Here is a 27525-nt window from a genome sequence, read left to right on the forward strand (position 1 = left end):
TGGAAAAAGGCCTGAAATGTTTGGACGCAAATACAAACACGAAGCAATGTTGTCTGGGAGTGAACAGACAGGGTCCATTAGCAGCGGCACTGTGGAATATAGTGTGTGTGTGTGTGTGTGTGTGTGTGTGTGTGTTTGTGAGTGTGTGTGTGTGCATTTGGGTCTACAAACACATGTGCTTTGAAAATTACAGATAGCAGGGTCTAATTTCCTTGATCGATACCATCCCCTTCTCATCTCCATCTCGTCTCCTTCTCATCTCCATCTCGTCTCCTTCTTGTCTCCTTTTCCACCTTCCATTTTGTATTATACACTCACTCATGAGATTCGTAATTACACTTATCAACATCCACTTGGTCCTAACAGTCGATTACTGTATATTGTTACTGTAGACACACTTTATCAATCACGCTCAGTCTAATGGCATAATCGCCACTGCTATTGTCATTGACAAGAACATACCAGATGTGTTAAATGACTGCTATGATGATCTACAGAAAGAGATTTACCGGTATACATGCAGGATTATGCTTGTATAGTGCTCATATGATTACGAACAGTTTAAGTGTAACCAAAACCACTAACAAGCCAAATCCATAGCCTAGGAGCACATACGTTTTGTCAGTTTCATTTTGATTCCTTACAAAGCTAAACTTTGTTTGGATAGCAACTTCAAAACAAACGTACGTGGTTGCAGACTGACAGGCCAGAACTGATGTCAATGGTAAACAAAAAAATATATATTTAAAAATGTAAGTAAAAGGACTTTGGGGCTATTGGATTAACCATTACTGTAAGATGGGTCGACGATTCCTTAAAATATCAGAAGAATGAACCAGCTGCTGCATTCAGGTTTCAAGAAATCCAGAGGCTTTCTGAGGATCACGTCTCAACGTCCAATTGAATGTTAATGGAGTCCTTTTAATGTCTTTCCGCACTGCTTGTGAAGAGGAAGTCAGCGATGAGAGGTCTATAAGGAATGGCTAGTGCACAGGCATTAAAAAGGCAAGACGACTCAGAAGGGCGGCATAACTGATAAATCGCAGTTTCTTTCCGATCCCCTCATTGCCGACGTGGATCCTCTAAGCGAGCGCGCGGGATCTCGACACGCGAGAAGGAACATGCACAGTTCCCGCGCTGAACGATTTAGCTGGACAGAAAGGTAATTTGACATTAAGGGTGGCATTAAGGGTATAAGAAGAAAAGATTCACCGCTATTGATGTGTGTCGCTGCAGGGGTGTTATAGAGGAAAAGGGGGTCTGGGTTGGAAGGTTAGGAAGGTTCCATCGAATTTTACTGAAATTCTTATATGCTACTATGATTCTCTGAAACGTGACACTACTAAGAAATTCCAACTCGAAATGCGTTTCACGTGTGTTGCGCTGTTAGCATTTGAATATTATAAAAAGTATTATGGATAGCATATTAATGGGCCTGCTAACGATAAGCCTGTAGTTGCAGATTTTCAGTTCTATCTCTAAATCTTCACAAGCGTCAACCCTCCAGTTTTCTCAGAGTCGCATATAAGTCACAGTGAAAGACAACCAGACATCCTGCCAGTGGCGGATGCAGCCGGCAGTTTTTGGACGGGCCAAAGTGTAATTGGGGTGGGCACGCACGAACGAAAGTTGTTGACGGGGGGGGAACGTAAGCCCGCCTGTAGATCCGCCCCTGCATACAGCTACAACCAGACAGACGGCTGCAGCCAGACAGACAGTTACAGCCAGACAGCTACAACCAGACAAGACAGCTACAGCCAGACAGCTACAACCAGACAGACAGCTACAGCCTGACAGACAGCTACAACTAGACAGAAGGCGACAGCCAGCCAGACAGCTACAGCCAGCTACAACCAGACAGACAGCTACAGCTAGACAGACAGCTACAACCAGACAGACAGCTAAAACTAGACAGACAGCGCATTTTCGCTGCGCCCAAACAAGGCCTTAATGACACTGGCAGTGCTGTGCAAATCTCCCATTAGATACCGCGGCATGCATCTAAGGGGAAACCGAGCAATCGCACAATCGACGATTACGGAGTCATTAGACCAGATCCCCAGGAGGTGTGCCGACAGCTTCAAGTGGGGCCTCGTAGGCCGTCATATCCAATTTAGCTGAGACATGATAGCACGTCAGCCGCACTGCCGTATCCCTCCGGTCTAAACACAGCGACGGGAAACTGCGTTCAATCTCCATATTCCAGATACCAGTTAGAAAAACTGCTTTCTCACTCTGTGGTTCACTTACTTTACTTATTTAGTCACTTCCGGACAAGAAGGTACTTAGGTGAAGGTTAGCATATGTTGTGGTGTGTACTTTTTGGCAATAACCTCTACTTAAGGCGAAACTTTGAGACGTCCTTCATTTGCTGTGGTCAAATCCGTACAGAGAGACAGCAAAGCAGACATGAGTCAATGTCGGGAGGCACTGTCGTTCTCGCGTAGCGCTCCATGGGCATTTGTGATTAAAAGGGAACAAAGTAATTGATATTCTGTGGGGAGCTTTACGTGGTGCTGCCGAGAGCCCCCCCCCCCCTCCAAAAAAAACCCCCGAAATGGATTACTCAACGTCAGTAATGGCTCTAAACATAAATCACCCACGGCTGGTGCTGCAGCAGAGGAAAACAACTTCAGAAGCTGAGAGAGAATGTACGGAGAAGACGGAGAGGAGTCTCAGTGTGTTGTTGTCTGGCTGTGTACTACCCTTGGAACTAGTACTAGGAAATTGCAAAATTGCAACCATTAGCAAAAGCTAACTTCACCGCACTGAATGCTATTGCCGCTTCGTTACAGGCCTGTATCTGTTTTGAAGGCGAGCTGCGTTCTGCTCTGGACTGATACGATGTTATTTGTGCTGAGAATCCGTGCAAAGCTGCACGCAACAGTGCTGAAGTCATATGGCAAACATCAACCAGAGACTGCAGCTGCAGTGTGCTAAAAACGTCGGGAACAAACGACGAATTCAGTTTCACTGTGTTTACGTGCTGTTGTTGTTTTGTGTCATAGTGATTTTTAAGTCTAGAGTCAAAATCTATTTGCCAAGAGGCATTGTTTTGTGTTTTGGCAATCAGTTTGACTAAAATAATATACTAAACAGCATAAAATTGTGAGATGCTCTTCAAACCGGACATGACAGCAATATTAAAAGTTTGTTGATTATAAAATAGAAAAATTTAAGCACATGCTCAAATAATTTAGCTTCTGCAATTATTTCCATGATTAAAAAGTATTTTGTAGTTATGGATATACTAGATGCCAAAAAAATGAATCATACACTCTAATATAATCTTCCAAACATTGGACTGTAATTAAATTATTCTCCGTTACAGATTGAAGTTAAATAAGTTTAGCTTTAATAATTGATCTGTCTCTCTGACTGTCATGTCCTTATTTTGTTGGATCCAAAATGACACGTTTGACCAATAGCCAGGGACAGCATACAAAATGACACGTCAGTTCCGACGAGCAATCGCATCAATCCTCAGTATGTATCTTCAATACTATTGCCACTGCGTCTGAGTGGAACTCCTCTCGGAGACAACAAAGTCTTATCACAGCAAAGAGACATGTCTGAAATACAGAGACCACAGTAATAAGCAGTTGCCCCACTCAAGAAACATTAGCACTAGGGAAAACATTCAGTTTATCATATATATATATATATCATATCATATATATATAATGTCTGAAATCTGGCAGAAAATCAACACTTAGATCTAAGTCAATTTTGCCCATGTGCTTGCTGTTTAAATCATATTTCCACCCTTGGCAAGACTCTCTCTGTCTGAGAGAGACCACTTCTCCCTCGGGACTCAGGCGGACGCTGACGGATGGAAAGTCATGCTCTCTCTTTTACCTCAGAGAGCAAAATGTCCCCCTGATTATATTGTATGTGAGTGTGAATGTGTGTGTGTCTAACAGTTGTTGTTTTTAATAGAGGGGCCCCTGTGGCTAAACTGTCTCATTAGCTAAGTCAATGTTATTGCACCTTTTCCTCTATGTCTCTGTTTGCTTTGCCAGTGTTTCTTGCTCGTGTGCAGAGAGCTTGTGGCCTCGTAGACACCCAGCGTACACACATTCATTCCAAAACAAGCTGGAGCTGCACACACTCACTGACCATGGCAACGGGGTGTCTTCTCCCCTTTATTTATTTAAGGCCGATAAAGCAGGACCCTCTCTCAAGACCACCTGATTAGGTTGAAGAGACCCTAAACAGCAATTACAGAGCACAGGACACTCTGGAACCTTCTGGTTGGGTTCTGGCTGCTACACAAGACCAGGGTCTGATCTGAAAATCCAAACCAGGGTCTTGCTAGCTAAGGAAGTAGTACAGGTACAGCATTGGCACTTTTGTCATTAATAGTAATTCATTGAAATAATCCATTTGACCTGTACAGATGTGCCATTTGTCGTAACACTGATCAGAAAAATTGATTGCATCAGCCACCGAGAAGTCCTATAATTTGTCCTTTAGAATTAGAAACACCTGTTTGTGTTTCCATAGAGACATGGCTACAAGTAAATAATTAATTACAACATTTTGTGATTCATTATTATTTACGATTAAGAGGCCATCAATCCTGCCATTCTAATATGTGCAAGACTTCATTCACACAAAGATGATTAGGCATGACCATTAGGTAACAACAGGGAAACAATACGCTGCCCTCCAGCGAGTTGTGTGTGATGTTCAGTTGTGATTCCGTGTGTTGTTCTCTGTGCAAATATCAGGTCTTCCACTTGATACAGTCCCAGAAAACGGACCACATCTGCCCCTGTCCATACACACCTACCCGGAGGCTTACTGGTAGGAGAACACAAACACATACAGGTCACACACCTTTGCAGGACATTCGTGCAGTTTGTGTGCCTTTTATTGACAGCATGCACAATATTACTTAGCAGTGAGGGGTCTTTTAAAGAGGACGCCATGTAGGGCATGGTCAGATATGATTAAGGCTGAAGAAATGGCACCTTGGGCCAGAATTTCATTCTCACCCCGTTAAGATGGAGAAAGTCCACTTTACCTTCATTCATAATTGATGATAGCTGGCCGCAGGGTGGAATGAATCCACTTCTTGGGTTAGGGTGTCCCCTGTACTCAGTGGGACAAATTCAAACGGGACATTGTCTTCACCCTGCCAGGGAGGACCGTTGCACGCTGACAGTGCTTCAGTGTTTGTGATGTTAATGGCTCCTTTCAGAAGAGAGTGAACAATGCATGGGAGGCACTTGGGTGGGTCTGTCTATGTTCCAGAGACGCAGGGGACAACCTGTCCATGTTCTGAGACCAATTATAATACAGGTGCATGTCTCCGCGGGGCGCAAAGGGCTGATTTTTGTGTAACAGCTCTGGCCTGGTAGTCTGTATGAGAGGGATCAGAAATAAAGGGCGTAAGAGTGGGAGAAAAGGAACCACAGAACACGAGAGTGAGGCTGACACAGAGGGAGGGGGTGGGAGGAGCTAGTGGTTGTGAGAATTTCATATTCCTACAAACAGGTGAAGCTGATCCACCAGGTGCCCTTGGTAACAATAGCTGAGGCTGATAGCATCACAGGGGAAAGAAGGGGGGGGGGGGGGGTGAAGCTGAAAAGAGAGAGAGAGATGGAGAGCGTGCAAGAAAAGCCAGAGAGGACCGGAAAAAAAAGCAAGACAAGGAAGGAAGAGTTAGAAGAAGAGTTAAGAGTGTGCTACTTGCTTGGCTTTCAGAATCTTTTTTATAGATTTTGAGTAGAGAACAGTGACGTGAAACTAAAGCAAAAGCAAAGCAGGAAGGAAGGTGAGAACAGTTACATTGATCAAAAAGGTCCTCGATACCAAACAAGCGATACCTCGATACCAAGCAAGCGATACCTCGATACCAAGCAAGCGATACCTCGATACCAAGACTCTTGACTGCGAACCAGACCATCAGCAATCTGGACCAAACCTTCCTGCTGCCCGTAGGCACAACCTGCTGGTGTGCCAAGGGCCTGATGTGAGAAAGGTTGTGTGTTAGAGGGGTTTAAGCCCCAGACCCAGAAAGGCTCAAGGTCATGCAAGCAGCTTTGGGAGCACTCATACAGCATCCAGGGCGGAGGGATTCATGACTTGCACAGAGTCCAGGGTGGAGGGATTTTTTTGGTAGTGCTGCTTCACAACTTCACAATTTGCAGCTGTGCTCTGACATCCATACGGAAATGGTTACATTTCAGGAGAAAAAAAAACAACAGGGAACTTGAGAGAGCACTGAATATACTTTTGAGAAGCATATGTAACTGCCCAAGACACCTCGGGGAGTAATCGGACCATGGAGCCCAAATCAGTCTTTGGAGAAGTTTCTCTCTACCTCAGTCCGCACCACGTCTTCTTTTTATTGTCAGATGTAAAAATTGTTCTGTTTTCACTCAGAGACTCATCCATCCTTCTCCCTCACTTCTTGTCTTCCTCAGGATCCTGGGTAGAACTGAGCCCTCAGTTCTGAGGGGTGTGTGTGTGTGTGTGTGTGTGTGTGTGTGTGTGTGTGTGGTTGGGGGGGGGGGGTGTAGGGGTGTGTGTGTGGTGAGGGGGGTTGTAGGGTAGGGTGTGTGTGGTGGGTGTGTGTGTGTATCCGTCCAGGTGGTAGACTGGATTTCCACATGGTGTTCTCAAAAATAGGCCATGCCTCAGTGGACCAGGTGCATATGTGTTTGTGTCTGTCTGTGTCTGAGTCAGAAGAGATGTTAAGGTTCATGAGTAAGGCACAAAGGAACGTGAAAGAGAATTACAGGCAGAGAGGAGAGAGAGAGAGAGAAGGTGAGAAAAAAAGATTTGGGCCCAAAGAGATGTTCCAACTCAAGAAAGGTTTTTGTATTTTGACCTCATCAGAACCAGCCATGATCTCTGTCAGACATCAAAGACAGCAGCTGTGGCATCTGTGTTCCTGCTGCTTTGCAAATGTCTGTGTTGTCTTTGATCATCCAACTGCAGCGCTAGTTTTTCACCAGTGCTGATCTGTACCACCATGTTTACAAACAAGCGACAAAAAGGGGCAAAATAATTCCGACACCACCAGACACAATATTGGGCGAGATTTATGAAGCATTTACGAAGCATTGTAACCCAAGAATGAACGTTGTGTTTACTGAAAAGAAGCTGTGGCTAATGAGGTCAAAAGCTTAAACCGACCTTGAAATATTTAAGCTCCACAGACAGACAAACAAAGAAAAGAACATACTGAGTGAAGGATTGCAGAGACATGTCAGTCCGCCAAATCGTCAAGCATCACGAGGATGATTGAGGGACACAGTGGCAGGTTTTCTGAAAAGGTCAATCACGCTCATCAGCTGCGGGCAGAGCGGCTGACGTGACTGAGCGCTGAAGCTCCTGTCTGCGTGGACACTCCGGCAGAGACGCCACACCTGGTCCTGAACCGTCTAAGACTTCAACCTGACGGTGCTGTCGGATGCCAGCAAACAGGCAAAAGTGCAAGCTCGTACCTTTAACGGGAAAATGTTCTCAACGTCTCACAACATTAACGGGTCATCTTTAAAGCTTTTGTTCGGCTTACAAAACGCCTCAGTCTTTGTTAGTCAGATTTCAGTGCCAGGCTTATTGCTAGGTGACAAGGCAAGATGTAGACTTCTTAATGGGGATAATTGTGTTCAATTAGAGTAAAGCATCAATTAGTACACAGATGCCCCCTGATGGACCCGAAGCTTCCTGCTCCTGAATTCAGTCAAAACAGATCCCACAAGAGCTTCTCAAAGCAGAACTTCTCCACTGTCTGGCAAAAGAAAAATGTCAAACATTTTCAGAAGATTATGAAGATCTGTTATCTTCTTCTCTAGTATGGCTACTAACCTTCTGTTTCAATGTTTTTCACACCCTATAATTTACCAGCAGTAAAAACATCTCGAGGAAATTGAAGGGAAGAAGGAATAGAGAGAGAAGGAAGAGGGGAACAGAGAGAGAGAGAGAAAGAGTGAGAAAGAGATACTGGAAAAGGAAGGGAGAGAAAGGAAGAGAGAGCAACAGGTCAGTGGTGAGGAGCCTCAAGCGTCCAAACATACAGAGCTCATTAAAACAGATTCACTCCCCACACAGGAGCACAACAGTGGGGAAAAGACACCCGATGGCTCTTTGCAACAGGGGACCTCAGCCACATACGCCAATGATGGAGCAGAGGAACAAAACAGGAAAGACGCCTGGAGGAGGAGAGGAAGAGGAGCATTGAGCAAATGGACAAGAGGAAGATGAGAGACGGAATTAAAGGATCTGGTGAACTTGGTTTGCCTTCCACAGTTTGTGTGTGTGTGTGTGTGTGTGTGTGTGTGTGTGTGTGTGTGTGTTGAGGGCACTGGGGAAACGACGCTGGTGTTACCTGATTCAATTTGACAGGAATAAAAGATCACACTGGGCAGCAAACAAACACATGCTGACGTCCACACACACAACACACACTCAACACACACATTCACTCAGTCAGAGGAAACCACCTCTCCGGGAGTGAGTGGAGTGAGTAGTCAACATCACCCTTAGCCCACAGTAAATAATCACATGAACACTCTCAGAGTATCAGTGTGAAACATTCATGGTGTTCAAGAACAGCACTGCGGTGCACTAAAGAACGCTTAAAACATATACTACATATAAGATCAAAACTAATTAAACCATACTGATCTTGCCTAGTTCACTGGCATTACTTGCCTGCTTGAACCAAGTTTTAGTGAAAGTGAGTGGGTTGTGTTCGGTACCCCCACAGAGTTTATTAGAGTGGCACATTTGGAAATCAATCCCACTGAGAATGACAAGCTCCTGTCTAATTAGCATGTGTCATTCCGAGGGGGCTCTCGAGGTACACAGCTTGGAGACTAGCGAGAAAAAAAGAAAATATCCCAGCATGCTCAGCATGGAGCCTGGCAGTCACCCAACCCTTGGGCTAAAGGTCGAGGCAGCACTTACCAACCCGGCCGCAAGCCCCTCCCCCTTCATGTCTGCACCGTCGCAATTACTGAGCAGGAAGTCCAAGCCATGTGCCACCCCCCTCCCCGTTGTCGGGAGAGAGACTATATATAGATAATGAAATAAATAATACCGGCCCTGGAAGTTTCTTTGTCGTCATTATCACTGCGTGCTTTATTGCTCCGTTGAGTTCAACTTTCTCCTAATGAGGAGATGATGAAAAAAGAGATAAAGAAAGACAGAGAGAAAGAGAGAGAGAAGGAGAAAAGGTGCTTTTTATCTGGTGGTCTGCGAGTGGCTGGAAATTTGCTCATTATAAAAGCTCCACAAATAATGAAGAGAATGTGCACTGCGTAATTATAAGAGAGTGAGGGACAGCAAGTTATTACCCCAGTGGCAATTTGCTGTTATGAAATAATAGGCAGAGAGTCTCTAATCTCTGCCGCGCAATTTACATCATCCATTTTTTTAGCCCCAGTTTCCAGGAGCCGAGGCACACCTGGGGTTCCCAAGATTGTGTCAGCTAGTGAACTCATGATTAGGTTAAAGGCTTGTGACAGGGCGGGGGACATTTAACTGACCAAACTTGCTTTTTTCATGTTTGGTTCTTGTCATTTCTATCCATCCTCTTACACTTCCTCTTGGGTTTTTTCCTTCTTATCTATCCCTTCTTCTGCTTACATTTGCTGACACTCTCCTATATTTTCCAATACTTTCTTCTCCTTATTCCCATCCATACCAATAAATACTCATTACTGAACATCTGGTGCTCATACTTTACTATTTGCTTCTCCCATTTCTCTACCAGTTTCATTGTGGACATTCCCCAGGGTAGCTGTTCACCTCTAGCTGCATCTTTTCCAAACCACCAGCCCTGTGACACTGCTGTGGAGACCAAGTGCTCATGCAGATACTCCGCCTGTCAACACTTCAGGAAGAACCAATCCTGTCTTGACCTCCCTAGGCAAAACAAGGCCAAACAAGGTCTTTTTGGACGCCGGTTTTAAACAAGCACACCCCACGACATGGCAGGGGTATGCTGTATTATAGATCAGCCTGTTGGGGTCACCGCCTTTATTGGGGCGTCACGGTGGGTGGAGCATCCCTGTTTTATAAGTAAATAAATGAATTATGGGCTTTGTTGTTCATAATAGGCCTTGTATGAGATTACTGTAAATCTGATTAAATATGAGAAGCAGATAATGATGGCCTTGCTTGGAACATAGCTTCTCCAAATATGATGTTGATTGAATATTACATGGTGGAGAGAATAACAAGATAATATTGACATCAGATCACCGTATCACAGCAAGTAAAAGATCAGGCTTGTCGATAATCATCAGATTAGCAGAAATGGAAGAGAACTCAATATATGTTCACAAAGCCATCATTTGATATTTTAATTTAATTTAGCAGTGCTAGATAGTACTGTGATCGGCTGCCTCATTTGTGATATATGAAATGGTGTGGTTTGGGGTTTCACTTACCATTTATTTTTAGCACTTTGAAAGCTGATATATTAATTTCCCTTGACTGTTGTTTACGACTAGGGGAAAAAATTGTGGAAATATATTTGACCAAAAAAAAAAAACCCCAACATAAGATATACACCACATGTCAAACAACTCAAAACAAATGTTTACACGTAATATTGGAAGTCTATTTAATAATTCCCACCCAATTTCAACTTTATACACCAGTCAGATCAACACCCCGATCAAAACTGTGTGCCTAAGTTTGCACAGCAAGTATCACTGTCCAAGGTGCTGATCCAAAGTATCACTGCTCCAGTCTGTCCTTAGCCTATCCAGTGTTGGTCCGTTGCTCTTTGCTTCATTTGTATGTCGGCCCCATCTCTCCCTGTCTCCACTGGCTTTTTGGGAGGAGGTGTGCCTACATGGCCCTTCACTGGGGCTATTGTAATCTGAAGGAAGCAGGCTAGCTGATAAAATCATTTAAGTAATTACCCCCCTGATGCCCGGAGCATGTCTCTCCAGTGTACCACTTATCACGGCCACACCTCATCCTGAGATTCCTGGCTCCTAACCAGAAAGCCGGTCCGATATGAAGAGATGGAACCATACCAGGGGGTTCTGCCCCCTGAGGCCTACAAAGCCAGCAACACAGTTCCCGTTCCCTGGTGAATTGTGGATCTGCTGTAAACATTGCTGGTGCATGTTCATTAACAAATGTGCAATAAATGTGCAAATGTAAATGTGCCATATTTTGTCAAATGTGATTTTTTACACCGCAATCGAAATTTGTCCTCCGCTTTTAACCCATCTGTGCAGTTAACACACACACACACACACACACACACACACACACACACACACACACACACACACACACACACACACACACACACACACACACCAGTGATTACTAGGGGGCTGTGGTGCACACGTGCCCAGAACGGTGGGCAGCCCTAGCCCGGCGAGCAGTTGGGGTTAGGTGCCTTGCTCAAGGGCACCTCAGTCATGGCCTCAGGCCTGGGAATGGAACCCACGACCCTCCGGTCACAAGACTAGTTCCCTACCCACAAGCATATATATATACATGTCATCTTACAAAACGTTTGATTAAGATTAACAAATGACACCAGGATCTGAAATCATTGGTTTTTTCTTGTTTGTTTTTTTGCAAAGACCTCAATTGCCCTTGGCTTTAATTACTTGCCATTTGGTGATACTGATGAAGATTCCATATTGTCTTTTGTGATCTCAGGGCTTAGAGCCATCTATTGATCAGAACATTGGTAACATTCTCAGGATGACAAAGGAATTACTTTGCAGTACCGTACTTCTTTTAAGCCAAATTTCATGAATCCCACTGAGGAGAAAAGATAGGAAAGAATGTACATCACATCACCATTCAGCATCAGTTTCCATTCAGGCATGGAAGCAAAACCCACGCATTCAGCATGCAATTGAGAGGTTGAATGAATTCTCCTATTATACTGAACACAAGTGTAATTATTTGCAACTGATCCACTTCCAGTCTGCTACAATAATTCAAATGTTTGAAATGTTTTGCATTCCATTGTACTTGGGACAATTACGACAGCATTAACCCGGCGCATAGGTCAGGAATACAGAATGAGGTAAAAGTAATTCCTTGGAAACAGGGATTTCACTCTAGTGCTTTATCTTTCGTCTTTGATCAACTACTTGGCAAAAAAAACTTCCCTTTCTTATTAGAGTAATGTGCAAAAAGTTGATGAAACCATTTCCAAATTGCAATAAGGTGCGAAGGAAACGCATTTGCCTAACGATGAATGCAAAGCAAAAGCAAGTGGTGCACGAGACACCAGACTGCAGGACCTTCGCAATGTGGACCTTTAAATGTCCTGAAACCTCACAATCTCCCTAGTATTCTCACACACACCATTTCACCATCTGTAAGGTGCCGCTGCTGATTAACGACCGTTTGCTGTGCCAGGATTATCGGCCAGTGCATTTTGCCTTTGTCTGAGGAAGATGAGAAATGGGGCAGTCAGCTGAAACAAAACAGAAATTAGAACTTGTCCAATACTATTAACTGGTTCATACATTATTAACATGTTAAAATATTATTAACTTGTCCTGTTTATTTAACCCAACAGCACTGATGAAAATGTATTCCATTTCACAATTTTGGGTGATGATTCCTTTTTTATTTTTGAATGAATACAGATCATCTGAAACACCGGTTTCTGTGCATTACTTTGGCTGACATTCTAACCTTGAAGATTTCTTACTTCCACAAATTTACATTTCACACACTTTTAACTTGTCATATTTCATACACATATATTTAAACAAAAATGCAGCCATGACATTAATGCATACAAAGTTTCCAAAATACAGTCAGTCTGTGCAGAGGCTTGTGGCCTTGACGGTTCTTGAATATTTGCATATTTTGATGTACTATGTGAGTAGAGGAAAATGTGCAGGCACTCGACAAATAAAAGTGTGATCTGAGACAAACAGACGCAGAGAGCCGGAGAGTCCTGATGCACCGTGTACTTGTGATCCCACCTCCTCATGACCCTACGGCGAGAACCTGGTGCGGACGACTCCCCGTGTCAAGCGGTACGCGCCATCAAACCGCCGAGAGGCGTCTCGGGTTATGCCCACGGGCAGTGCGTTACAGCAGCAGGAGAACTCACTCACGCGGTAACAAGATATCCAGTCACCTGCCATGCCATCGAGCGCAAAATCGCGCTGACGCCGTCAAGGACAGGCACACCTGCCGCACCAGAACAAACGCAGGCTGCCGTGACAGCGTGACAGTGACCGGGCCAGTGCGTCTCACCAGCTGGAGTAAGAAAGCGCCCTGCGACGGCCGCTGTAGCAACCTAAAGCACCTTGGGGCTTTTTCTTCAGACACACCAGAACTGGTGAACAGTGCTAATCATTACCATACAATTAAGCCATCAGTTAAACCCAGTCCCATTATTATAGTTTTCCGTGGTGTAGATTATTTGGATAATGATTGTGCCAATCAGTGTATAGAAACTGCAAGGTAATGTCTACACAATCATCAGAACTAGTAGTATGTAAACATGCTTTGTGTAAAAATGTCTGCTGGAGACTTCTTCTGTGACTTCCTTATTTCTTAGGAATGAGCTCCTCCACAAGCAAGAGTGTACACATGGTACCTAAATGCTCTTTTACGTTTAAACATTTAAAATTTTTTTTTTTTTTTTTTGGAAAATCATGTATAATCAGATGAAATGGATGCGCTCCCCAGCCGGTTTGGTCTGGCGCTGACGTGCTCTCAGATCCCTTTGCTCTGTGATTCCTCACCTGTTTTCTGATGTTCTGTGGCAGACTTGGCAAAGCTGCTGAAGGCTGATGTAGCAGCACCATCTGGCTGAGCTGCGATCTTCGTCACTCGGAGAGCGAAGCCGCCGTGAGTCGCGGCAGGCGGTGGAGCGTGCTCTCGGGATCTGGCGGGTGGAGAATGAAGATGGGCCAGTCAAGCTGAACAGGCGGTCCGCGGGCGGTGCTTTTGTGGGCCTCCTGGGATCACTGGTCTCTTGCGCCGAGGATCGGGCCGGACTTGCGGGTTTGAGATGGCCGGCAGCAGTAGAAGGCAAAGTAGGGGCTGTCGTGGTAATTAAAGCGGGCCCAGCTGTGTGTGAAGAAGACCTCCCTTAAGCCCAGACTACCTTCATCTGCCGTCAGGAGGAAGGGATAAGAGGGCAAAACCTCTGTGATCTTCACTCTGAACTTGGAGACAGACTTTACATTGTGGACCATATTAAAACCAGATCTGGAACCCGTCAGATAAACACCAATTTGCTCCAGGTAATGTCCCCAGGGAACACAATGAATCACTCAGCAAACAGACCCAGAGAACATCTTATAAAGTATAATAAAGTATTATAAAGTAACTTCTGTGTGATACTACACTACATGTTATATTTAATATTAAGCAAAAAAATAAGTATAAAAAAAGTATAAAAAATAATGATGAATATAATGACACAAAGACAGAAAACTGAGGTAATTCAACTGTGCACGAATCAAAGATACTGATGCAAAAAATGCTCAAGTTTGGGCAAAGCTTTGCTAATTTAGAATGAAATGAAATGAAATGCAGATAAGAAAAAGCTCCATGGATGCCAAGAAAATCACGGCCCTCGGTGCAAAGTCCAGTTTTCCTGCAGTTAATGTCACTGTAGTCTCATCTATTACCCATTTTAATAGTTTTATAATTATGTAAGCTTAAACAACATAAGCATGATCCATTTTACATCATATGAGGAGGAACTCTGGCCAAATAAATTAGTAATTTGGTGGACTTTGGAAGATTATTCATAGAACGTGCGCTGCGTCTGATCACTGTGACGCCAGAGGTACAAGATTAACCCAATTAGAAGCAAAACACAGATTTAGGCTCCCTGGGTCTTCAAGACTCACCAGTTTTCTCCATCAGTAAAAGTGCTGCAGTGTGTCAGCACTGGCAGTCTCTCCCAATACAGACTGCAATCTCTCTCCCTATCAAACAGGCTCCTTTCAACAACTTAACGTGCACCTTGCGGTCGCCTTCTTGGTTAGAGCTGGCAGTGAATTGAGCCATGCTGAAGTCACTTACGACCATTTCTCAATTCTAAATGGGAAGAACGAGGTGCTAGTCTGAGTGATTTGAGCTTGTCAGAGGAGCATCTGTTGTTGTGGATAATCTGAGACTCTCAACTCTCAAGTGTCTCTTGAAGACATCTGCTGCGACACACCTGGTCTAAACCTTACCTGGCAAAATTTGCATAGAATCCGTATGCGTTTGCATGCATTCCTGAGCACCACAAGGAACATACAAGACAATGGAGACTTGATGTTGAGCTGAGCAAGTAGTGAGAAGTGAGATTTCACTCTTTACAAACTACAGGGAAAATACCGATATGCTCCACGTCAAACAAAAACCTAGTGTAACTGATTCTGATGCAGATCAGTTGCAAATATGGTGCACCACACACACAGATATACAAACACGCCCATGTACATACACATGCACACACACACACACACACACACACACACACACACACACACAGATATACAAACACGCCCATGTACATACACATGCACACACACACACACACACACACACACACACACACACACACACACACACACACACACACACACACACACACACACACAGATATAATACAAACACACACACACACGCTTCTTACTCCTTTGTGCTGGAAGGGGGGGTACACTATGGCAGACAATAACCAAGAATTACAGCTAAATATCCATCCATTCTCTAGATAGTAATGCACAGTTTAATTCTCTGTTGGCAAAAAGACCTATCCAAGTCTGAAAGAAAGCATCTATGAGAAAACATCTATCTGATACAGTATCTGATCTTACTTTATCTACCGGTACTTTATTTTGTACCTTTATAATGGTGCTTTCTATCACACAAACTAAAATTTAAGTTTATAATGATCAATCAAATCCAAAACCACTGTAAATAAAATTAAATGTCAGACTAAACAAAGTGTAGTTCCTAGTTCAGAGTCCTCGTGTATGTTATTCAATAATAAACTTTAATAATAAAATTTAAATTTAATCATTTATTTTTCCTGCACCTGTTGTGTTTTCCTTTTCTGGAACACTACTCCAGATTTCACTACTCTACATCCTTGGATGCTATTTAAATAGAACTTTATTATTATTATTATTATTATTATTATTATTATTATTATTATTATTATTTTATAAGCTATAAAAGAGAATGCCTTTCTAAATTGATCAGCAAGGTATGAAAGAGGTCGAACACAGCGAAAGGTCAAGATATGCTAGAGCTATCTGAACAGAAAGGGCTTTATACTTAAGTGCAGAACTAAAATAGAAAGACACAAGAAATTGATCTCGTCGAGTATTATAGTCTAACAATTCCCGGTAAGGTAAAGCTGAAGTTTAAAGACAAGACAAGGGTGGTAACACCTAGAAGTAGTCTGATCAACTAGTAATGAGATAATGTATTTATCTCTATAGCTTCTCACTGTGACACTGTGACCGTATGCCGCCTTTTAGTGGATATTTTTTCATACAACTTGCAGTTTTAGAGGTGTTGTTTAAATGAGATTCAAGAGCATCAAGAGTTATACCAGTCATCACCAGTTTGAGTTTTTGCTTCCTTAGAAAAAACTGCTTTTCTAGGTCTAAACAGAACGAACATTGAATATGGTTGAAGTCAGTGGCATCATTAGTGCAAACATAGTGCAAAAGTGTAAGCTTGTGTCACAGAAGGCCCCTGACTCCTCCCTCAGGATCGTCTGTGTCTGTGTGCATGTGTATTTGTGGGTGTGGTTGTGTTCATTCATGTTATTCGCCTCACCTGCCTCTTGTCTCGTTTGCGTTGTGTCACACTTGTGTGTTGTTAACATGAGTGTATTTAATGTGTGTCAGTGTTGTGCTCATCACTTGTCTTTGTTCTGTCAGAGTCCCTAAGAGTCGTGCATGTTTGTTATTGCTAAGCGCTAACAGCGCTATTGCTAATAAATAAAACATTGACGTGAGAATGGCCATCATGCCTCACCATCACATTCATTACAATTTGTAAATGACACGTTTAAGGGGCTGAGTGTACAAGGAGAACAAGAAGGAACCTAAAACTGAACTTTGTGAAACACCACTCTGCATTTTTGGAGAAAAGTCTCCATTTACCCACATTTAGAAATGTTCCTAAAAATGTGTTCAAATATTTCTTCTTGAAAAGGAACAGAGATGTCGGGCAGCAATTTTCTCCAAAATTGATTACAAAAAAAGAGGCATTAAAAATAGGAGCAACTGGCTATCTCAGAGGGATCAAGACGTGGTTGTAAAATGCCTTCACAACTGCTAACATGAAAACTTAAAGGCACTGCGCTGAATTAATTATATCTAGGTAAAATAATTCACATCGTCATGTATCTCCAATCACAGCAGTGAATCTCTTGCCACTCTAAAACCAGCCTGCCTTTTAGAGTGGATCTGACATTTTTACTGCGCACGGGTAGTAAATGCTAACAGCTAAGTCTGTCTCTCCTGAAAGGGTAACAACAATTCACCCTGAGCACTGATAGCTCTGTCATATTTGCTAGCCTGTAAGTTAGAGATGGGCCGAGGCCTCGGCAGCAGGCATGTGTGTGTGAGTGTGAAAAGGTCACACCACTCAAAGGCATGTTGGAGGGACTAAAAGGGGACCTGTGACAGCTCAGCTTCAACACTGGGGGATGAGAAGTGTTCAGCTAGGTTCACTGGGCCTGCAATGACACCTTAAAACATGCACACATTGGCATGCAGACGCACATGCACATGCACACACACGCGTGTGCACATACACACAGACACATACGTGCTCAGACTATATAACTACATAGCCTAAAGCTAGTGGGCACCAGCCGTCTAACTGATGATGTTCGTGTTTGTGTTTGTTTCAGAACAAATATTCCTTTCCTAAAGAAATATGAAGAGTGTTTAAACAATGCCACTGGGCTTTTGGATGGGAATAGAACATTAAGAATTTTTCCAGCTGTAATTTACCTCATTCAAATTTTCAAGTACAGATCATAGTAAAGTCAAATGCAGTATATCTGGTGTGAAATTGGACTGGCTGCAGTATCACTGCAAATGACACAAAGTTGTGACGAGACACTTGTACACATAAATAATGCTCATGTAAGAGGCGTCTAGTTCTGTGCTGGGACCTTCTACAGCCACAGAGGAGTTTTTGGATGAGAGGTGGCCGGCCAATCCCGATAAACGCCAGCTAGGGCCCCTCACCTCTACACCAGAGCAGTGACAAAACACTGAGATTAGATTATAACTGTGTAAATCAAGACAGGCCACTCAGAGGTCACATTAACACAGATGATGATCCAGCACCAGAGGGTCGTTACAACTAGAATTTACAGACTATGTAATGTTACAGTAATAATGTAATGTACTGATCACTAAACCTTTGACATCTTTGCATTTTCTACAAATCCTTGAATGCCTAAAAGAAAGTTTTTTCAATGGACATTAAAATATTATAAACAATCATTAATTCAAAATGAATCGGATGCTTGTGGAAGTGAAACAGAATGAGTTTTATTCAGTAATCCAGAGTTGTAGCTGTACTAGAACAAAAGGGTCAAACCAGAGCAGAAGACAAAACACAAACTTGTAGAGGAAAACAGTCCAGGTCAAAAACAGCAGAGCAAAACAGAAAAGAGAAGAATCCACAAAAGGGCAAAAGTTTAAGAAACAAGTCAAAAATGAGGTTGGTACCAAGAGGAGAAGAACACTCAGTATGCACAAAGTGAACAACCAAACAGAAACAGACAGATAATCATAAGAAACAGGTGTAGTTAATAATCTAGTGATGGGGATTCTGTGAATCCATGCTTGGCATTCTGGGGATTGTAGTTGGATGTGTGATCACTGGGATTAGGGGAGACAGGCTGCGTGACAGTTGTCCCAAATGAAGATGGTGTGAGAGCTTTAAAGCGTTTTCTTGATGCATGATCTTAGAAGATCCCTCCCACAGATATTCTCTTAAGACTCTGGGAACTTGGGTTAACTCCAAACTACTTCAGTTTTAGTTGCACTCACAGATAAGAACATCCTATGATAACCTTACTGTTGGATTTGTTGAGAAACATTTTTGAACAATAAACTGAACCTGTACCCTTAGTATTTATGAGATTAATTAATCTCATTTTAGTACTCTTACATAAATCTATTTCCAACACTAAATCCTGCCCAGTTCTGGAATAAACATGACATATTGCCATGTTAAGTCTGGAATGTCTGATTTAAATACTTGTCAGGTCCAGCTCCGCCCTCCTTCCCAGTCCTGTGTCGTCTGCCCTAGCCCCGCCCTGTTACCTTGTTTTCCATTCTGTTTGTCACACCCCTGCCCAAATGGTTTCACCTGCGTCTCGTTTCTCCTTCCTGTTCACAGTAAATATTCCCCTCAGTTTTACTCCCCTGTGTCGGTCTTTGTGTTTCTACGTGTTCCTTTCGCCCCGTGCTGGTTCCTCGTTCAGTTGTCTGCTCCTCCCTGTGACTCCTTCCGCGCGCTGTTCCGGTTTGTCCCGTTTTTGTCTTTCTGGTTTTCTAACTCACTTCTCTTAGCTGTTCATTTAGTTATTCCTTCCTACGTGTCTCCCCGGTTAGTTTTGTTTCTCCTTAGTGGTTCCCTCTCTGTCTCCTTGGTTAGTGTTTTACATCTGCATGTTTTAGTCCATGTTCTGTCGTTGCTCCGTATTGTTTTGCTATAGCGTCTTAAACGGTTCTGGTTATTGTGCTTTATTTTTGTTTGTACTAGTTAGTTGTATCTTTATTCAGTAATCTTTATCCTGTTTTATTGTGTTCATGTCATCTTTAGTCTTGTCGTAGTATGGTTTGTTCAGTAGTACTCATCCTGTTTGTATTATGTTCACGTCATCATCAGTCTTGTCGTAGTATGGTTTGTTCAGTAGTACTCATCCTGTTTGTATTATGTTCACGTCATCTTTAGTCTTGTCGTAGTATGGTTTGTTCAGTAGTACTCATCCTGTTTGTATTATGTTCACGTCATCATCAGTCTTGTAGTATGGTTTGTTCAGTAGTACTCATCCTGTTTGTATTATGTTCACGTCATCTTTAGTCTTGTCGTAGTATGGTTTGTTCAGTAGTACTCATCCTGTTTTATTGTGTTCACGTCATCTTTAGTCTTGTCGTAGTATGGTTTGTTCAGTAGTACTCATCCTGTTTGTATTATGTTCACGTCATCATCAGTCTTGTCGTAGTATGGGTATAGTCAGTCTCAGTAGGTTTAGTTAGTAGTTTTTCTGTCTAGTCTTTTGCTTGTTCTCCCCGGTCCTCCCACCTCCTTACTTGTTGGCTTTTGTTTAGTGTTTGTTTCCTTTCTTTAATAAATTATTTGAATAACTTGCGTTTGCGTCACCCGCCCCCCTTGAAACGTTACAATACTACTCTACTCACAGCTCTTAAGACTGTGTGAATCATGTGTGAATCTGCATTTTGTTAATTGACCAACAATAAATAAATAAATAAAATAAAATTTGAGTATGGCAGCATCTGCAGAGGATCTGTGGTTAGATCTACTTTCCATACACTACTCTTACCTCCATGTCATGTTAATTAATGTCTGTGTGATCCTATCATGACTAATAAACTACATCCAAGAAACAGAACTCTATCCCAATACTATAAGCAGTACAATAGTCAGAACTTTACTTGACCACCCCAAAGTTGTAAGCAGCGTATAATGCAGAACGAGCATGAGGGGAATGCATATGCTGAAGAGAGTGAGATCAATTCAGGGCAAATGGGTAAATCCATAAGCGGAGTCATTAGAACAGTCCAGGGTCAAAGGTTGAGGGCAGTCCAAAACAAACATATAACCAATACGAGGAGACGTGGCGATCAAACGAAAAGCAAATGACAGATTACGCAACAATGAAGGCTATGTAGAAAAGGAGAAGCTAGGCAGGCCCAGACCGGGGTTGAGTTCACAGGCCAGAACAACACAGGCAAAATACACATAAACGCAGGCTACATACACAAAGGCTAAAGGTTAAACAAAAACTGGGGCTATAGAAAACAATGCCCAGCAAACTGAAAGGAACTGAAACTGAACTGAAAACACCCTATTATGCAGAAGCGCCCCCTAGTGGGCCCGCCGGCGGGCCCAGCTCCTTTACGGCGATATAAAACATATTAAACATTAATGAATCTCCGAACAAAAGCGCTTAAATCAAAATTTCCTATCCCATCTACATGCCTACCGAGTTTCAGCCGTCTACGTGCAGCCGATCGCGAGATATCCGGCTTTGAAGTTGACCACAAAAGTGCACCCCGCGAGGGGGTCTCCCGACATATCCGTTTACAAAACATATTTATGTTGTGAAATGTCTTAATGTTTTGTCACCTAAAAATCGTTTACTAATAAGGCTTTAATTTAAGACCTTAACAGCGTAGATCCGTTGTGGTTAAGTACCTTAAAAAGCTTGCTCACCTCACTGCAAAATTTTCCAAAATCCGCTTCCTGAATGAGACACTCCGACAAATCTGCCCCCTAAGCGTCACAGAAGCATTCTTAACGCTGATTTGACCCCTCATTACAAAGCTGCAGCGGTTCTGCTTTGATTTGAGTGGTTTTTATTGGTCTAAAGTGGGGTAGTGACTTTGAATGACAGGTTTTACAACCTCTCCCACGGCGAGGTGCGAAGGGGAGGGGGGGAGGGTGAACCAATAAGCCCACAGAGACAAGCTGGCGCCTCAGAAGTGATTGAAAGCTGTTCTAACCAATAGTGTACATCCTTCCGAAGCTAACCAGCCCTCATATGACATGATTGGTCAAGTATATTTTTAAATTGAGCCCTCGGAAACTGGCGCTTCATTTCCAATTTCGGCCGCTAGCATAGCAACATAAGCTAACCCTTTGCTAACCTAAGCTAAGCTCCCCAGAACACACTGTTCGGCGAAACTGAAGCAGCCATGGATTATTTTGTTCGTTTTTATGCGGATTGTGGATACTTTTGAACATAAACGGATTACTTTGTGTGGAATATATGAGCAATTTTCGGAATTTTCGCCAACCCGGAAGTGAGACGGTACACCGGCTACGACGCGATTCTACGTACTGTGAGTAACAATGGATAATTTTTCATAAGCGATATTGTACAAAATATATATTCTAATACTAAACATTAACTAAGCGTTAGATTATAAACAGTTTTAGAGCGTTTGAGTGCTGCAGCACTCTGTATCGTGTCGGATGCTACCGGAGTTGGCTACGGTAACCTAGCTTATGCTGTCGGACTATATTGGACATAAATATGATATCATAACGTTCATATTTGGACATGAAATTTAGTCATTGGAATTTTCTGGTCTTGCTGTAATATGTGCAGCATTGTTGTTTGTCGTAGCTCCTCGGTTTCGTGTAAGGAATTTGTTGGCATGTTAGCTTAGTTGGCTAATGGTGTGTGTCGGGTGTGGCATATTTAGACATGGGTGTGGTGCACTTGACATACCTTGGATAAAGCTGAATAACTTTTCAATGCTTGCATGGATTTGCTCCATTTTTTCTGTGTTGTTAGAAAAGACCCTAGCGAAATTTATTGTAATTTCTGATACCACATTTGAATAACTATGTGAATATACATTCCAGTCATGTTCAAGTTCAAGTCAGCATTTGTGACATTCCTGGCATATTAGCATCTGCAATAGAGGCTCTAAAATAAACCAAATTATGTGAATATGATACTGAAGTGTATTAATATGTTCCCCCAACTGCCTACTTCAGTTTGAGCCATGAATGATAATTTTCCTATATGTACAACTTGAGATATCTAGTTTTAATGTGAACTATGTCAAAAATGTTAAAAATGGCCACCGGGCGTGCGAATCTGCAGTATAAGGTTAAATATACAGACTAACAAAGAACTAAACTAGAAACAGATTAGCACAATAACGAGGGGAAGAGAACTAAACTAGGACACATGATTACTGAAACCAAAGCAACAAAGTACATGGCGAACAACAACATGGACATGATTGACAGATGAGGGAGGGGCTATACACGATTGACAAATGAGGGAGGGGCTATACGTGACTGACAAATTAGGGAGGGGCTACACGTGACACAGTGCAATAACTAGAGCATGTCTGCCTCCAGGCCAGAGACATGTTCACAAATGAGAGAGAGAAAATGTAAAAAAAATCTCTGTCTAGGATGATACACTATAAATACGTACATGCAAGCAATGGTCCCCAAGGATAAGATGATGAGAGAGTGCCTGAAACAGATAGGGGAAATGGATACCATGGAAACAGAGAAGGTGCCATGGCGGGATAAGACCCTCCATGGAATGTCCCATCAACAGATAACAAAAAGGGGTGACATAAGATAGTACCAGTACCAGTGGCAGGAGGAGGCAGGCCTGAATGACAGACAGCACAGAGGCACTAATCATGGCAGCACAAGAACGAACATTAAGAACTAGACCTACAGAAGCAAATCTGCCTCACACCACACAAGACCCAAGACTGTGCAGACTGTGCAAAAGTGTCCCAGACACTATCCAGCCCTCATTAGGAGACTGCAAGACGCTGGTGAGATCGAGAGAGATCTAGTCGGTCATATATAGCAAGATATGCAAGGAATAAAAGATGGAAGGAGCCACATAGAGTGGTGGGAGGAGCCACACAGAGTGGTAAAAAGGTAGTGAGAGGTCGTGCAAACAAAAGGAATTCAAACATGAGGTTTGAAGTAACACATTAAATCATCATAGAACAGAAGCAGAATCAATACCATGTGGAGACAAACTTTGTAAGAACTACAAGAAAACAAAAAACACCACCATTAAACCTTGTGCATGGCATTTGGACTCCATAAGCTAACTTACTTAATAGCAAAGTGTTATGATGACAAGGAACCAGTCAAGAACAACATTTATGAAAATGTTATTGTACATACTTGTACATATTACAGAAGGAGAAATGGCAAGCAGGAATAAGCCCGCAATGTAAGCTATAGTTATATATATGGGATTGTGCCCAGTCAGATTAATTCAACACCTGATTAATCTGTTTCTATCTCTGGGTGCCTCTATAAATGTTCTATAAGTGCTTTATAAATGCACTTGCATGTAAAGAAATTTACTTATTTACTTTTGTTTACTACTGTGGCTTTAATTAAAAACAGCACACAGATACAATGTTAACTCAAGATACTTTAAAAGACATAAAAACAACAAATAGTAATAGGCTTATTACATTAACTGTCTGAGAATGACATGATCAATCAAATAGGAATGAAAGTGATGTTGTGTCTAACCTGCGTGAAGGTGAGACCATTCAAGCCTCGTCAGCCTCGTCTCACCTGCCATGCACAGCCTTTTTTATCCAAGTGGAAGGTGTAAAAAATCTTGTTCTGTGGTTAATGTTCTTGCCTTTTCCATCATGTGACTCATTTTTGCAGCTTTTCATGCAACAGTACCATAGCCGTTTCACCAATACAAGGAAGTGATCACAGAGAAAATGCTAAGAGTTGGCACATCACATCAGCCATGGCCACCGAACACACTTCCAAAATGGAAGATTCATATGGAAGATATGGAACATTAACACCAAGGTTGCCCCATTGGAAATTGGGTATTTGGGGTGTGACCCTTAAGTTGGAAAAGTAGCTCTAACAGATCCCAGGAATGGCATCATTAATCTCAGTCCACAAGAGTGCAAAAATAGTTCACCACATTCTCTGATACACGGCCTGAGTATAAGGAAAAGATTTAACCACCTACAAGAAGGGTGAACAATGAATTTGTTTTAGGACAATTTAATGTTTAGGTTTTTAGTCAAACTTTGAAACCATAATTTCCTCCACCACTCCATGCAAAACTGTTCAGGATTGTTGATGAAATCTTGATGTGATCACTGGAGGGTTTGATTCTCAAAGGCACTTCACTGTGCAGAGATCTAACTCTCAACACATCTTCTACAGCCACATTGTTTTAGCCTAGATCATTTTAACATATAATACTATCTAGGAAATAAGTGACTCTTTGGTCCATGGCAGGGGTGGAAAGTTTTTACATTTACTCACATTTGTCACGGTACGGCGGCCCCCTACTGGTCGCCCCCGTCTACAGCAGCAACTTGTCCTGTGGGTGTGGCGTTGTGTTCGTCCCTCAGGTGGGCGGAGCCCGCGATCCGTCTCACCTGAGGGTCGTTTGTTCGTCTATATATGTCTTGTCTTTGTACCAGTTGACTGCTGGTTATTATATCCTTAATTCGGATCAGTTCACGGGTTTTGGTTTGCGCACTTTACATATTAAACCATCCTATTTCCCTGAGACTTGGCGTGATCGCTTCCATTTATTTTCGCTCACCCTACCCGTCACAGAATAACCAGCCTCCCTTCGGAAGCCGCCAGTCTCCTTTGCTTTCTCCTTCGTTCGTGGTCATGTCTCGTGGTAAGTGTTTGTCTGCGTGGTGTTTTGTGTGAAGAGCTTCGCCGTGCTTATGTGTTTTGTGTATGTGTGTAGCACGGCGAGGACCAGGGCAGTCTGCCCTGGGAAAGCTCTTCCTGTACATTGTTTGTCTGTCTGAAGAGTTTCGCCGTGCGTTAGTGTTGTGAGTGGCACGGCGAAGACCGGGGCGTCTTCCCCGGGAAACTCTTCATGTTGTGTGAGTGTAAAGTGTGAACGGGCGTCTGGATCAGTGTGCGTGCTCGTGGTGTTGAATGTTTAATGTTTTGTGTAAAGCGCGGAAGCCGCTTCTCACTGTCGCCTCGCTCCCCGTTGTGTTGTGTTTCATGTGGGGAGTGACTGCGAACACGAGCGGCGCGTCGCTGTTATGTGTTCAAACCGAGCGCGCATGTGTGGGTCTCGTCCGTTCGTCGTCTGTACACCGTTTTTGTCTAGTCTTTGCGTGTGTGTTGTTCTTGCGTGCCCGTGATTATGTTGAATGTAATTCCACACATGCTCCTCCCCCTTGAGTGTGTGTTGGGGGTGGACCAGTGATGGTCCCGTGCCACGGGGAGTGGCACGGAGGGCGTCGCTCCTGAGGGAGGCCCTGACCAGGAACGTGGGGGGTTCTCCTGAGCAGGTGGAACTCCCCTGCTAAGACGGAGACCCCTCCCCCATTGTAAGGGGGATCAGGGCAGTGCGCGTCTGTGTTTTGTGTTGGTGTGTGTGCATTTTGTGTTTTATGTGCAGGTGCTTCTCCCTGGCAGTGGATCGTGGCAGTCCTGGACCTTGTGGGGGTCTCCAGCTGGCAGGAGCCCCCTTATGTTGTGGGGTGACCGGAGCCCGGTCGGAAAGAGCCCCTCCCTAGAGGGCTGGGGCCCCCGGATATTTGGGGACAATAGGGCTCTGGTCTGAAGAGCTCCTGCTGAAGATGGAGATCCTCCCTCCTGCTCGGGGTGACCAGGAGGCCCTTGGGGGCTGTTCCCCAGCCCGCGATAAGGGTGCTCTGGGCCTCGGTCTCTGGCGCTCCTGGGTTTGGTGGAGGAGTCCACCTCGTAAAGTCAGGCCCCGGCTGGGGCTGACTCCCCAGGAGGCTGGGGTGGCCCCTAGCAGAAGGCAGGGGCCAGCTCCGGGAGGAGGTAGGTCCAGGAGGTGACTTAGCCACGCCCCAGGGAGGTAACCTGCACACATACACCCCGGACGGACACGGAGCCGTGGCCCGCCGTCCTCGCACCTGTGGGGCTATGCGGCTTAAGGCCGGTTAGGGCGTGAGGGCCCTGTGACCGACCGGGGCGTGGTTTTGTCTTGTTGACGGCCCAGTCGGTCCAGGGTCCCACCCAGGTAGGTGAGCTAACCTGTGTTTGTTTTGTGTTTCAGCTCCGGGACTACAGGGGGTGTGTCCCTTGTCCCTGCCTGCCTGCCCCTTTGTTTTGTGTGCTGCTGCTGTAGGCCGCACAGCTGGTGGAGGGGAGTGCGGCTTGGAGGGGGGATCTGTCACGGTACGGCGGCCCCCTACTGGTCGCCCCCGTCTACAGCAGCAACTTGTCCTGTGGGTGTGGCGTTGTGTTCGTCCCTCAGGTGGGCGGAGCCCGCGATCCGTCTCACCTGAGGGTCGTTTGTTCGTCTATATATGTCTTGTCTTTGTACCAGTTGACTGCTGGTTATTATATCCTTAATTCGGATCAGTTCACGGGTTTTGGTTTGCGCACTTTACATATTAAACCATCCTATTTCCCTGAGACTTGGCGTGATCGCTTCCATTTATTTTCGCTCACCCTACCCGTCACAACATTACTGTAATTGAGTACTTTTTATGAGTAATTTGTAATTTTCTGAGTAGTTTTTGAAATATGTAATTTTTACTTTTACTTGAGTAAATTTTGACCCAAGTAGTTTTACTTCACTACATTTGAACGCCCTCACATTACTGAGTAAAAAAATATTGATGGTGAAAAATTAAATGCGGGCAGAAATTTAAACTTCTGAGTCCCAGAACCGAAGGCCAATTGCATGGCCTTGGCTTGCACGCTCCCTTTCCATTGTCTCATAATCAGTTCATAATCTGGTGCACTTATTTCCAAAAGGATGAGATTGTTCTATCTTTAAATCTTCTATCTATCAGGTTCTGTGGGATCCTGTGGACATTTTAT

The 27525-nt window shown here is 43.6% G+C and overlaps 1 protein-coding gene across 1 annotated transcript in view; it reads right to left on the reverse strand.

The window, feature by feature from the left end:
• Positions 1-27525, reverse strand: part of asic1b (acid-sensing (proton-gated) ion channel 1b) — a 193583-nt gene that overhangs the window by 73055 nt on the left and 93003 nt on the right. The gene's annotated exons all lie outside the window — the stretch shown is intronic.

Source organism: Brachyhypopomus gauderio, chromosome 1, assembly GCF_052324685.1.
Source record: "Brachyhypopomus gauderio isolate BG-103 chromosome 1, BGAUD_0.2, whole genome shotgun sequence".
Taxonomy (NCBI): Eukaryota; Metazoa; Chordata; class Actinopteri; order Gymnotiformes; family Hypopomidae; genus Brachyhypopomus; species Brachyhypopomus gauderio.